The sequence below is a fragment of the Muscardinus avellanarius genome (assembly GCF_963383645.1).
Source record: "Muscardinus avellanarius genome assembly, chromosome: 10".
NCBI classification, from domain to species: domain Eukaryota; kingdom Metazoa; phylum Chordata; class Mammalia; order Rodentia; family Gliridae; genus Muscardinus; species Muscardinus avellanarius.
This window is the reverse complement of record NC_137796.1, coordinates 94,197,911-94,212,580: the sequence shown is the minus strand read 5'-3', so window position 1 is coordinate 94,212,580 and position 14,670 is coordinate 94,197,911. Positions and strand designations below refer to the sequence as shown.

The 14,670-nt window shown below is 42.0% G+C and overlaps 1 protein-coding gene across 2 annotated transcripts in view; it reads left to right on the top strand.

Moving 5' to 3' along the window:
- PRKCB (protein kinase C beta) overlaps positions 1–14,670 on the top strand; it is a gene marked incomplete at both ends in the record, with an annotated part of 354,426 nt that overhangs the window by 131,613 nt on the left and 208,143 nt on the right. The gene's annotated exons all lie outside the window — the stretch shown is intronic.

Sequence of the window (14,670 nt, the reverse complement as noted above, 5' to 3'; positions counted from 1 at the left end):
TTCTGGAAGTGTACATCCAGGGCTGAGAACCAGTAGTGCAGATGTATTGAATGGGTAAAATAAAAGAGGCATAGATAAGAAAGAAAAAAGAAATAGGGATGATCTCTGTTCTTATGCCTGGAGGGGTGTGTTTTAGGACCCTGAATCTGACAACAAAGTCATCAGAGTGCCTTATGTAGAATGGCCTACTGTTTGCATGAAATCTGCACTCACTATCTTGAATATTATAGGTACTCTCCAGATTACAGTACCTAACGCAATATAAATGCTATGTGAATAGTCATTACACCATATTGTTTAGGGAGTAATGACAAGGAAAAGTCTGTACATGTTCAGTAGCGATGCAATTTTTATTGGTGCACAGGAATTGTGCAGAATAGTGGGCTTCATCGTGACATATTCCTACATGCATAAATTTTTTAAGAACTTTTTTTTTTGAGACAGGGTATCATTATGTTGCCTAGGCTGGCTAGGAGGAACTCGGGCTCCTCCTGCTGTGGCCTCCTGAGTAGCAGGGATTATTGGCATGTGATACTGCACCCGGCCTAGGTGCAGTTTTTTTTTTTTCCCCAAGTATATTTGACCCGCAACTGATGGGATTCTTGAATGTGGAACCCTCGGAATCAGAAGGTTGACTGCATATGTGCAGGCACATATTGCTGACACTCACGGGGAATATTTCTAGATCTTACCCAAGAATCGCACAAGAAACTAGAAAGAATGGTTCCCCCTGGTAACGGAGTAGAGCAGCGATTCCTAACAGTGTGCTCATTTGTAATGTTTGAATTTTAAAACAGTAAGCATGGTACACTCATTTAAAAAGAAATCCTCGTTTCGTGCTGAACGTTCGCAGAGCAGGGCTGCGATGACCCTCTGAACTCACACAGCTTGCCTGTGCCAGGCCAGCCACCCACAGGTTCACACACGCTCTCCCACCGCCCAGCGCCCCAGCTGTCTTCCTCTTGACTCAGACGTGATGAGCAATTTTTGACTGTGGGAGAGACCAGATGAGCTCGTTCATGGTTCACCCATTGCTCATTCATTTGTTCATTCATTCATTCATTTGTACTTTTTATTAAAAACTAGATATGAGCCCGATGCATGAATCTGACCCCATCTTCACAAACACCTGTGGAGTAGGTAATCTTATCCCCATTCTCTGGTCAAGGATATATTAGCTATAGCTATATAAGTAACGGAGGCATAAATATTTGAGGCAAGTTGGCCATCTGAGACAGAGCTTGTAAACTGGTGGCACATATATATGTTTGGATGGCCTGCATAAAGCCTCAAAAAAAAAAATCATGCCTGGCAGCACTAGACCCATGAAACCCAGGGCTGCTGTTGGCTGGAGCTGAGTGTCCCTGTGCAGGGCACGTGCTCTTTATTCAGCCGGGTCACGGCTGCACCCTTTGCCAACTGCATCCTACCAGGCTTGCTTCACTTAGTTACAGCCTGGCCTCTGCAGAGACCTGAGTTTGCAACCCCTGCATTGGGACGGGTATGATACCGGGCTAAAGCATCCTGTGGCGTGCACCATTTCTGAGAACTGAGATCCTCTGCTTTAAATTAATTTCATCTGTGGTCTACATGCGAGGTAAATTGGTGATCTTTTGTGTGGAGCGAATTTGTACACTAGGAATATATAAAATGCTTATGCATTTTAGAAGCTGGGTGTGTGGCACAGGCCTGTGATCTCAGTACTAGGGAGGCTGAGACAGGAGGATCACGGGTTCAAGAACAGCTTCAGCGACATCGGGAACTCTCAGCAACCTAGCAAGACCCCGTGTGAATAAAATGAAAAACAAAGAAGGGCTGGGAGTGTAGTTCAGAGGTAGAATGCCTCTGGGTTCAGTCTCCAGAAACACACACACACACACACACACACACACACACACACACACACACTGCATAATAAGCAGTGGAGTGAGAAAAGATGAACTTAAAGTTGGACCATGAATGGATGCCAGGCTAAAGTATTTGAACCTTAATTTTAGGCCAGTTCTGTCCGGTAGAATGTCTACAGTGATAGATGACTTGTGTCTGCACTGCCCAATAGGCAGCCTCTCCTCACATGGGGTTATTAAGCACTTGAAATGCAGCTAGCAAGAATGATGAGCTGAATTTAAAATTTTACTTAATCAACTTAGATTTACATAGCTCCATTTGGCCAGTAGCCACTGTGCCGGACAGCACAGATTTAGGCAATAAACAGCTGGTGAATGTGTTGGAGCGGGGAAATGATACCAAAATTGAATCTTTGGAGGATGGATTTTCTAGGATCGTGTAGGCTTCCTGGGGTGGCAGGAGGTAGGTAGGAATAATATTGACACTACTTGGCATCTATTAGGCATTACTGTGTCCATACACTGAGTTATGATAACTCATGGACTCCTCATTAAAGACTTTAGGAGGAAAGCATAATTATTCCCATATTTTAGATGCTGGGAAACCGGACACACACCAAGGTCAATGGGTATATTCAAGGTCACGTAACTAACAGGGGCACCTGGCATAGAATCCAGGCAGGGTGGCCTCAGCGCTTGTACCAGGAGTTCCTTCATTCTGGAATAAAGCAAATGCACCTTCATCGAGAGCTCGTTCTGTGCCATCCCGTGCTGCTGACTCACGACATCTATTTAGATTTCTTAACAATGATGTGACACTGCTGGCTTCATCTCCTCTATGGCTATCAAAACTCTGGCTGGTGGAGATGAGCTCTGATCAAGGCATGCTGGTCCAGCTCTGGGGAGACTGGCTAATGCTTTATGAGAAAAATTCCATCTCTGAGTTGGTGAGGGTAGTTGAGGTGGAGTCAGCGGGGAACGGACGGGAGGGTGTGGTTTCAAAGAAGCTGTGCGGGAAGAATCTGTGGGATTTGGCAAATGACTGAGCGGCAGGGGTGAGGAAAGCGGGGGAGGATTTCTTCTGGAACAGAGAGAGGGATGACGAATAGAAAGAAGACTGCACTGTATGAGTGGAGAGTGTGGGCTCCGGAGGAAGCCAGACTTGGTTCCAAATGCAAGTGTCACCGGCGACCGGCTGAGTGACCTTGGTCAAGTGGCCTCTTTCTGAGCATCAGCATCCCTGCTGATAGAATGAGGAGCATAGCACCTTCCTTGCAGGGCTGTGATGAGGCTCAGATGGCATCACAGATGTGAGAGCCCTTTGCAGATTCAAGGAGCAGGACCACGTGAGCCACTTATCATACCAGTGAGCCGGTGTCGAGTGGAAATGGTGACCAGGACTTTCTGTTGTCGATCCTGGGCACAGTTCCCAAAAGCATTTGGGATAACCCATTTTATCTTGGGTACAAGACAGAGTTGAATACAGAGAAGCCTGCCAGTCAGCTTTTGTCTAGGAGAAAAGAGTGCTCCTCCCAAGTCATCACAAAGCAAAATTCACATGTTGGCCCCTCTATCTAACTCAAATGGCCCTTTTTATCCAAGCATGTGGCTGGGGCTTCATAACAGTCTTGCAAAGGTAAGGACCATGATTCTTCCCATTTGGGAGGAGGTAATTGAGGCTCAGAGAGACACAATAGCTGGGCTACTGTCCTTCAGCTTATCAATGGTAAATGAGGGTTCAAGTCAGGCATGGTGGCAATGACTGTAATCCCACTACTTGGGAAGCTGTAAGAAGAACATCACAGCCGGGCATGGTGGCGCACGCTTGTAATCCCCGCGCTTGGGAGGCAGAGACAGGAGGATCGCGCTGGTTCGAAGCCAGCTGCGCGCGCTGGCTTAGGAGACCCTGTTTCCAAATAAAAATGTTAAAATAGGTCTGGGAGTGTAGCCCGGAGGTAGAAGGGCTTCCAGGAACCCCAGTACCACCACCAAAAAAAAAAAAAAAAAAAAAGAGAGAGAGAGAGAAGAACATCACAGGCTCAGGGTCAGCCTTATAAAAACTTAGTGAGACGCTCAGCAACTTAATGAGATCTTGTTTAAAAATAAAAAGGTCTGGAGGTATATTTCAGAGGGAGAATCCCCAGTACACACACACACACACACACACACACACACACACACAATCAAAACCAAAACACATAGAATTGGGTACATGATGGACTTATTTCTTAAGAGCTGGATAGTTTGGGGCATCTTGCCCAAGATGAGAGCCCAGGAAAATGCTGAGGGCCCTGCTCTTTTTTCAACCACAGCTATCTGCAGTCCATGCTGGAATTTCTGTCTCAGGTTAATATGTCTTTAGGGCAAAGTCTACTTCCTTGGGATGTCAGCTTTCTACTGTGGACCCAAGAAAGAATTGAAGAGAAGAGGACAATCAACACCAAAGAGAAAAAAATACAGCCTCATGACTTGATATATTTTTCCTTAAAATGCAGTGAATTTCCTTAAAATGGAGTGCAGTGTGAAGAAGTGGGGTCTCAATGTTTTCCTGGGGCAGATACCTCATAGGGGTCCTTTAAAAGTATCCCAGGGGCTTTTAACTGTGTCCTCTGATTCTGGCATCAGTGGAGTGTTTTTGATCCTTGGCTTTTTTTATCCCGACACAGATTTATTACCTTGTGTTCTAAAGGTCAAAATCCTAAAGATGGATTTTCTGGGGCTAAAATCAAGGTGTCAGCAGGACTATATTTCTTACAAAAGCTCTAGGAGACAATCGGTTCATCACCTTTTCCTAGATCCTCCCCCCACACATTCCTTGGCTCATGGTGTCTTCTAGTGATAGTATCACCCAAACCTCTGCTTCTGTCTTCATGGCTTATCTCTGACTCTCCTGTCTCCCTTTTATAAGGACTCTGGTGGTTACACAGGGCACCCTGATAATTCAGTACCAATTATCACTTGTCAATGGGGATGCGTTGCCACTGTCCTTGGTTCTGAAACGTGGAAGGACCAGCCAGGAGGACATCTGCCATAAAGTTGGTTATATTTTCTTCTCTTTCTGTGTGTGCCGATGGTCATTCTCTTATCAATTCATTCACCAAACATTTATTGATGGCACATAACCATTGTGGACCAGAAATTATAGTAGACATTAGAAGCTAGAAATGACCCCACTCCACAAGCAGATAATGATAAGTAAGATCATAACTGATATTTTAGAAGTTTTGAAGAAACTTTTAGAATAAAGCAACTACTTGAAAATGATGAGAAAGTTTTCATAACTAGTTCCGGGTCAAGGAAGAAATGTAAACCAATAATTCAGTATAATCCCCTATCCCAGGGTCTTTAACTTAATCATACCTGTGAATTCTGTTTTGCCATGCCAGGCAACATAGTCACAGATTCTGGGGATTAGGATGTGGACCTCTTTGGAGGTGGGGGGCATCATCCGGCATACACAGATGGCACGTGTTCTTCATGACCTTGCTTGTAATAAGGAGGAATGGAGGTGGGTAGAGCTCAGGAGCTCGCTCAGGACCTCTTTCTCGGTCTTGGCTGGAGTTGAATAGTTACTTCCCCTTTTGAACAGGCCATATGTGCATCCCTAGACCTTGCTTGACAGTTTTACTGCTCACCTAGCCATCAGGCATTTGAGTTTGTGACCCTGTTGTGCAGTCTTAATAAAGCATATCGACAGACTGGGTTCAGAGGACTCTAGGCTGTAGGCTTTCAAACCCCGGGGAGCAAAGAGTAATTGAATAAACCATGAAGCGTGGAGATGCCTGGCACTTAGCAGGTACCTGTGTGCAAGTAGGACCTAGTACATTTCCCAGCAATTCAGTAAATGTTGCCTCTTCTTTTAAGAAATGCTAGTCTCACCCTAAATTTGCCAAACAGAAATGAGGGGGTGTTTATTTGTATCACAAAAGGATTTAGTTTGTTTCTTAAAATAGCCAGCCCTACTCCTTTCTTTGAAGTGTTTTAGTTAATGGGGAATTTGATTTGCTTAACTTTTCAGAAACATGCTGTGTAAGGGAATTGCCTGCACCTGAAGCTCGGCTTCCAAAGTCTGTTCTCAATGGCTCTGTAGAAGAGGATAAGGGGTATTCAGGCCACTTGGCATATTGATTCTGTCTCAGTGGTATGGATTATTTATTTCTGTGGTTAATTGGAAGACTGACTCAAGAGACCTTATTAATGGTGAGGTACTATCCCTGTCCATGGTGCCGGGACATGGAAGGACCAGCCAGGAAGGCCTCTACCATAAAGAGGCCATGTTTTCTTCTTTCTATGGCTGATGATATTCATTATTTTGTTCATTCATTCACCAAACATTTATTTCTGGATATCAATTATGTACCAGGAATTCTATAGAGACTAAGAAACTAAATATGCTTCCCCACCAAAGTGAATAAGGATAATCATAACTGATGTTTTTTGAAGTTTTAAAGAAAGCTTTTGAGAGTTTTAAAGAAAGCTTCTAGAATAAATCAACCAACTTGAAAATGGAAGCAGGGGGACTTTCCTAAATAGTTCTGGGTCAAGGAAAGAATTTAAGCCATAATAATAGACCACTTAGAAACTTAAAGCAATAATGGCACTAATTATAAAACATAAGACACAGCCAAAAGTACTCAAAAGAATGGTTTTAGCCTTAAAATTGTTAAATTTTTAATGACAAGGAATGAGAATAAATGAACTAAACGGTAAATTCAATCAGCTTAAAAAATATAACACCCACTCATGTTAAAAACATTGAAGACAGTAGGGATAGAAGGAACTTACTTTAACATCACAAAAGAGCAATAGATGATAAACCCAAAGCCAATATCATACTAAATGGGGAAAAACTGAAAGAATTCCCTTTAACATCAGGAGCAAAACAAAACAGGGATGCCCACTATCACCACTTCTATTTAATATGGTAATTGAAATTCAAACCAAAGCAATTTGGCAATAGAAGGAAATGTTAAAAGAATACAAATAGGGAAAACAGGACTGAAATGACCTCTGTTTACAAATGACATAATCCTACACTAGAAGATCCAAAAAGCTCAACAATAAGATTTCTAGAACTGATAAGTTCAGCAAAGTAGCAAGACCAAAAAAATCAACTTACAAAAAATAGTTTATCTATACAGCAATCATAAATCCACTGAAAAAGAAATCCAGAAAACAATTTTATTCTCAGTAGCCTAAAAAACAAAACAAACAACCCCCCAAATCCTTAGGAATTTGTAGACTTCTACAGTGAAATTTACAGAACACTAAAGAAGGAAATCGAAGAAGATCTTAGAAGATGGAGAGACCTCTTGTATTCTTGGATAGGCAGAATAGATGGTGTCAAAATGTGCATACTACAAAAAGCAATTCACTGACTCAGTGCAATACCTATTAAAAATACCAATGTTATTGGTACCACAGAGCAAGAAAAAAAAGTCCTAAAACTCTAGAAAAACTTTAAAAAACTTAAAGTCCTAAAACTTTAGAAAAACTAAAGACCCAGAATATCCAAGGCAATTCTGAGCAATTAGAACCAATTTAGAAGCATCACGATAACTGATTTCAAATTATGCTACAGAGCCATCGTAATAAAAGAGCATGGTATTGGCATAAAAATAGACACATATACCCTGGAATAGAATAGAAGATACAGAAGCAAACCCTCACACTATAGCCAGTTGATTTTTGACAAAGGTACCAAAAACATAGGCTGGATAAAAGACAACCTTTTTAAACAAATGGTGCTAGGGAAACTGGCTATCCTTATGTAAAACAATGGAATTATGTTCTAGTCTCTTACTCTGCATAAGAGTTAACCTAAGATGGATTAAAGACTTATAAATTAGACCAGAGACTTTGCAATTACTAGAAGAGGTCATAGGACCAATTCTTCAACATATAAACACCGGTGGAGACTTCCTCATAAGACCCCAAAACTCAGGAAATAAAAATGAGAATCATTCAATAGGATTGCATTAAATTAAAAAAGCTTTTATGTAGCAAAGGAAACAATCAAGAGTCTAAAGAGATAGCCTACAGAATGGGAGAAAATCTTTGTCAGATACTCCTCTGGTAGAACACAAAGAAATTAAAAATCTTAATACTAAAACAACCCAGTAACTACCAGGCATGGTGGTACATGCTTGTAATCCCAGTACTTGGGAGGCAGAAACAGGAGGATAGCAGGTTTATGGCCAACCTCAACTACTTAGTGAGGCCCTCTGCAACTTAGACCCTGTTTCAAAAATAAAAAATAAAAATAGGGCTGGGGGTGTAGCTCAGAGTTAGAATACACCTAAATTCAATCTCTAGTATCACAAAAACCCCAATAAAATGGACAATTGAACTAAATAGGCACTTATCAGAAGAAGAAATGTAAATTACCAATCAATATATGAAAAAATGCCCAGTATCATTAGCAATCAAGAAAAATGCAAATAAAAAATATGCTGAGATTTTATCCAACTCCAATTAGGATGGCAACCACCAAGAATACAAACAATAATAAATACAGATGAAGATGTGGGGAAATAAGAATGTTTATACACTGTTGGCTGGATTGCAAATTAGTACAGCCACTGTGGAGATCAGTCTGCAGCTTCCTCAGAAGACTGAGAATGGAACCACCATTTGACCCAGCTGTACCACTCCCAGAATCTTTCTAAAGGAATTGAAATCAAGATACTGTAGTGATACATGAATATTCATACATATAACAGCACAATTAACACTAGCTAAATTATGGAAATAACCTAGGTGTCTGTCAGCAGATGAACAGATAAAGAAAATGTAAATATGAACAATGGAATTTTACTCAGCCATAAAGAAGAATAAAATTGTGTCACCTGCAGGAAAATGGATGTAACTAGAGAAAGTTATGCTAAGTGAGAACACCCAGTCACAGAAAGTGAGAGGTTGTGTAATTCCCCTTGTACGTGGAAGCTTGAGAGAAATTGGGAAACAAAAGGGATTTCAGATAAATGAGAAGAGATACCAGTAGAATAGCAGAAGGGGATTTAGGGAGGGTCATGGGGGAGGTGAAAAAGGAGGCTTGATGAAGGAAACAGTTCAGATAGCGCTGCATTTTTGTATGAAGTTATTAATACCAATCTCAATGTTATGTACAGGGAGGGGGAGGGAATGTGGTAGGATCTGGAGCTAAGCACACCAAGTGCGGTGTGCATGCATGCTTCTATCACTCTGAACCTCATTATGATGTATAATTACAACGCACCAATAAAAGTGTGTTTTCAAAAAAGAACAGTAACATGATAGGAGCAGATGTTTGTTGAATGCTCATGGTATGGTAAGCACAGTCCTGAGTATGGATTGATTTCTTTAGTTCTGGTAATACCACATGCTTTGGGGACTATTATTATCACTATAATTTTTAGAGAGGAAACTGAATTACAGGGTTGAGATAATGTTCCCACATAAAGTAGTTTGCACATGATGGACATAAAATTAAAACCTGGCCGTCTCAGCGAGGCCGGGATCAGAGCCTGCCGTGAGGCTAGGCCGGTGCTGGGGCCTCTGAGGTCGGGATCGGAGCCTGCCGAGGGGTTAGGCTGGTGCCGGGGCCAATGGCTGGCATCAGAGCCTGCCGTGAGGCAAGGCCACTACTGGGGCCTCCGAGGCCGGGATCGGAGCCAGCCGAGGGGTTAGGCTGGTTCTGGGGCCAGCGAGACCAGAATCAGGGCCTCCCATGAGGCAAGGCCGCTGCTTGAGCCAGCGAGGTCTGGATCAGTCCACCGGGTAGCCAGGCCACTACTGGGGCCGTCAAGAGTGGGATCGGTACTTGCAACGTGGCATGCACAGAGAAATATCGCAGAAAATTAAAACCAGATGCTTCCCCTAATCAGCAAGAACTAGGAGGAAAGGGGCAACAGGAAGAGGTCGAGCTATAGAAAGGGCCCTATAGTGAAGCAACTAAGGTGACCAATCAGAGGGTATGGAATAGGGGAGGATGGAGCCTCTTTAAAACACAGGAGGTACATAAACAAATGTATCAAAGTTAATCACCAAACAAGCATGGGATTGAGGGAGGGGGAGGGAATGGGATGGGGGCTGGATGAGGGCTAATTGGATGATGTGTGCTTGTATATCCTCTCAAGTCTTGTACTCCAATGTGATTGATATATGACTACAATGCACCAATTAAAAAAATAAATTAAAATAAAAAAAAAACCTGGCCGTCTGATCTCAGAATTCATGATCCTATCCAGTAAGGAATACAAATACTGATGTATAGGACAAGGGGGGTGAGGTAAAAATAGCAATTAATATAGTATAATAAACCCCATGGGAATTGATAAATATAGGCTACTTCTTTGAAATGCTAGAATAAAGAAAATTAACCTTGGGGAAAAATGAAAACCTCCTAACAATACAGTATGAAGAAAGAATGAGAAAATGCTTAATATATCCAAGGTAGTGTAGTACAGTGTAAATGCACTGGGAAGAACACTGTGAGCGGTTCCCAGAAAAATGCAAAGGCCAAAAGTTAGTATTAGAAGAGGTAGAAAGCTCTCCCATGTGGCTTAAGGGTAGCGAGATGAAGCTGGGGAAAGCCCAGTGATGGACAGCTCTCTATTATCCTCCCCCTACTTCATATTGTTCGGAAAAGGGTGCAAATATATAAAGAAAAAAGAGGTGTGCCTATCAAAAAGAGGAAAAGAAGAAATATTATTATTTGGGATAATAATGATTCTCTAACTGGAAAACCCAAAGAAAGCAACCAAAACCCCACCAAAATGATTGCAAATTAAAAACAAATGCTTACAAAATGCATTGCTTTCTTTTTTGTAAATAATGACCGGTTAGAAAACAAAATGGAAAAAATCAAATAGCAATATCATAAAAAAATCATTCAGATGATACTAAATGAGAAATGTTTAAGAACTATCTGGAGAAAATGACAGACTCTATTAGGGTATGTAAAATAAGATTCTTAACAAGGGAATGGTCAACTCCTGATGGAATGAACCATTGCTGAAAAGTGTCAATTTTCTTTTTTGTGTGTGTGTGGTACTGGGGGTGGAACCCAGGGGCTTTCTACTTCTGAGCTACATTCCAAGACCTAGTTTATACTTTATTTGGAAACAGGGTCTTACTAGTTGCTGAGAGCCTCACTCAGTAGCTGAGGCTGGCTTTGAACCTGTGCGATCCTCCTGTCTCAGCCTCCCAAGCGCTGGGATTACAAGCATGTGCCACCACGCCCAGCAATTGTCTTTAATTTCTACATGTTAAAACCACTTCAGTCAATTCCCAAATATTTTTTGGAAGGCAGGGACTAAGTGTAAGAGCAGTAAAAAATTCTATTGGTATCTAAAAAATCTTGACAAACTGACTTGAAAGTTCACTTGGAAGAACAAACATGCCACGATAGCCAAGAAAATGTTGAAAATAAGGATACTGAGGGAGGGTTTGCTCTGCCAACATATAGCATATTATAAAGTGACTATAATTAAAACTCCCATTGCTATACTTCAAGACAGATCAGTGGAACAAAGCACTGAGGCCCACAGACAAACTGCAGTGTATATAATTATTGAACATATAATAAAGTTGGCATTTGAGATCTGTGGGAAGGGGATGAATTATTCAATCAAGGATGCTGGGACAATTGGCCACCTCTTTGGGGAAAAGTGACAAATTAGATTCTCACTTCACATCAGATTCTAAGAAATCACAGATGGGTTAAAGAGCTTATAGTGTGCATGATATGCCATTGTAAAAGGAAAAAGGAAAAGCAGAATAGTGTTTATTTGACCTGGGGGGATGAAGAGGGCCTTTAGAAGTAAAGTTTGGGTGAAAGGCTCTTTATCTCATTTTTCTATTTTCAGTGGTTTGAAAGTTAGACATTGTGTTTCCATTCTGATTTTTATCGTTAATTGTTAACATGCATTTAAACTTATAATGAACCATAGGCCTTTTTTTTTTTTTTTTTTTTTGGTGGTACTGGGGATGGAACCCAGGGGCCTTCTACTTCCGGGCTACACTCTGAGACCTATTTTATATTTTATTTGGAAACAGAGTCTCTTAAGCCAGCTGAGGCTGGCTTCGAACCTACGCGATCCTCCTGTCTCAGCCTCCCAAGCGCGGGGATTACAAGCGTGTGCCACCACGCCTGGCTCCATAGACCATTTTAAAGCATATCTATGATCTCTTGAGGAATATAAGATTCAATGCATGTCAACTTCAGATCTCCTTTGTGTCTCCATTTCTTATGGAGGATTCCCCTCCCTCTCTCTGTTTTAAAATTTTATATATATAAAAAATACAAAACTTTTATAAAAGTAGACAGATAAACAAAATGAATCCTCATGTGTCCATCAGCCAGGCTCAGTAGGGACCTTCTATAATCAGTCTTTCATGAATAATCCTCCCCGGCATATTCATTATCCTGAGTTAAACTCTCTTATCCCTAAAGATTCTAAGATATATTCTCAAAGATAAGGGCTGTCTTTCAAGACTACAATACCATTATTATACCAACATTTGTTAGATTTCCTAATATCAATGGCAACAATTTTCTAATATCTTTTTTTTTTTTTTGGTGGTACTGGGGTTCCTGGAAGCCCTTCTACCTCCGGGCCACACTCCCAGATCTATTTTATACTTTTCATTTGGAAACAGGGTCTCTTACACCAGCGAGGTTGGCTTCAAACCTGTGTGATCCTCCTGTCTCCGCCTCCCAAGTGCGGGGATTACAAGTGTGCGCCACCACACCCGGCTCTAATATCTTGAAAAAGTGAATGTAGACATTTTCCTGATGGCCTTATCTTTTCAAAACTATTGTTTTATTTAAATTAGGATTCAAACAGGGTCCACATACAGTATTTAGTTGATACGTTCCTTAAATTTCTTTGTGTACAAAAGTGTCTTCTCTTGTTTCCTTCCTTGTCTTTTTTCTCTTTTGCACATTATTGGTGGAGGAAACCGCATGGTTGATTTCTTTGTCATTTTCCATATTCTGGCTGCTTCTTTGGGGAATGGGGGGCTTGGTGATGGCCTCCCTGTAGTGTCTAAACTCTGATCCTCTGTCATGTGTATTTGTTGCAAATACGTAGTGGCATGGAGACTTGAACCAATTCAGACCTGATGATTTGGCAAAATTGCTTCATGGGTGGTGGTGTGAGCTTGCACTGTAGGCAGGTGATATTTTTGTGGTGTTGGCAGCTATTGGTGATTGTTGTCTGGATTCGTTCTATTGAAACGGGGTTTCTTGAGAAGAAACACAGCATTTCCTTAAGATGAAACAGTTTCTTGAGAAGAAACTCGGCGTTTCTTTACCGGATTCTTGTCTGCGGTGAGCGAAGAATGACACCCGCAGACCGCAGGAAGGGGAGTAAAAGGTTTATTGGAAGCAACAGGGAACAGGAAAAGTGGCAGAACACCCCTAAGGGGCTGTCGGAACTCTGAAGTCCAGCAGCTGTCTTCAGGACAATACTTGAGGGTAGCCCAAGCCGAATGCCTTTCGTTGCAAGCTGCGTTCTCCCAAAGTCCATGCTATCTGCTAGAAAGGAATAGGGAAAGTGGCAGAACACCTCTAAGGGCTGTTGGGTCTCTGGTGTCCAGCAGCTGCCTTCAGGTCACTACCCAAGTGTAGCCCGGGTCAAGTGCCTTCAGTTGCACTTCACCTTCTCTCAAAGCTAACACGACCTGCCAGAGAGAGGAAAAGCTCCGCAACAGAGAGGGGTTCCCAGAGTGGGTAACTATCCTGGTGACTGGTCTAGGGGTTTATATATTTCTGCATGTCTTCTCTTGGTTGGAGTCTGGAAGGCAGTTCTTAAAATCTGCATAGGGTATTTGCATGTCCTTTGAGGGTCTCCTTTCAGTAGGGGTGTCAGACTTGCTCCAGTGATGTCTCCTGGGTTTGTTGATTAGTAAGCAGATGGTTTTGTGAAGCTTTGGTCATTCTTATCTCTGAACCTTGGAAGAGCTGGTCTCTTTTAGGAGCCTTGGAAGTTAATTAGTATTCGTCGCCCCTCAGGAAATTAAGTTTTTCTACCGACGCCTCTTCCCTATCTGCCTATTTCCTTTCGACCTCCTCACTATTACTAGGGGGGCAGCCTTGAGGTTCCTGTTCTATTTCATTTGGTGAACACACACTAGAGAAAGGCTTTGAGCTGGTCCCTAAAATCCAGTTCTCATTCTCCATGAACCAAGAGTCTAGAGCTTGTAAAAAAAAGATTTGGGAGAATAAAAGGAATCAGTCTTATTTTGTATATATTCTCTGCCTATCCCTTCCTCTAACTGATAAAAATCCTCCAGTAGCGGAGTCATAGCATAGATGTGTTTAACTCACATGAGCTCAAATGCATGTTTATGTGGATTGGCTTCCAAATTAGTGAGACCAACACATAAGTGTTGGCACCTATTTCTTATACTCTGCCTCTTAATTGACATTGCACCTGATAAAGACAGAGTGTGCATTTGCGTCTCCTGCTTACTGTGTTCCTGCACACCCTTTATACGATGAACACCTCTCCAAGTGTGATTCTAGTGGGGTTTTTTTTGGTGTGTGTGTGTGTGTGTGTGTGGTACTGGGGTCCCTGGAAACCCTTCTACCTCCAGGCTACACTCCCAGACCTATTTTTATACTTTTTTATTTGGAAACAGGGTCTCTTAAGCCAGCACACGTGGCTGGCTTCGAACCTGCCCAATCCTCCTGTCTCCGCCTCCCAAGTGCAGGGATTACAAGCGTGCGCCACCACGCTTGGCTTGATTCTAGTGTTTAAAGATACATATGTCTAGCCGAGTGTATTGGTGCATGCCTTTAATCTCAGTGCTTGGGAGATTGAGGGAGGAATACATG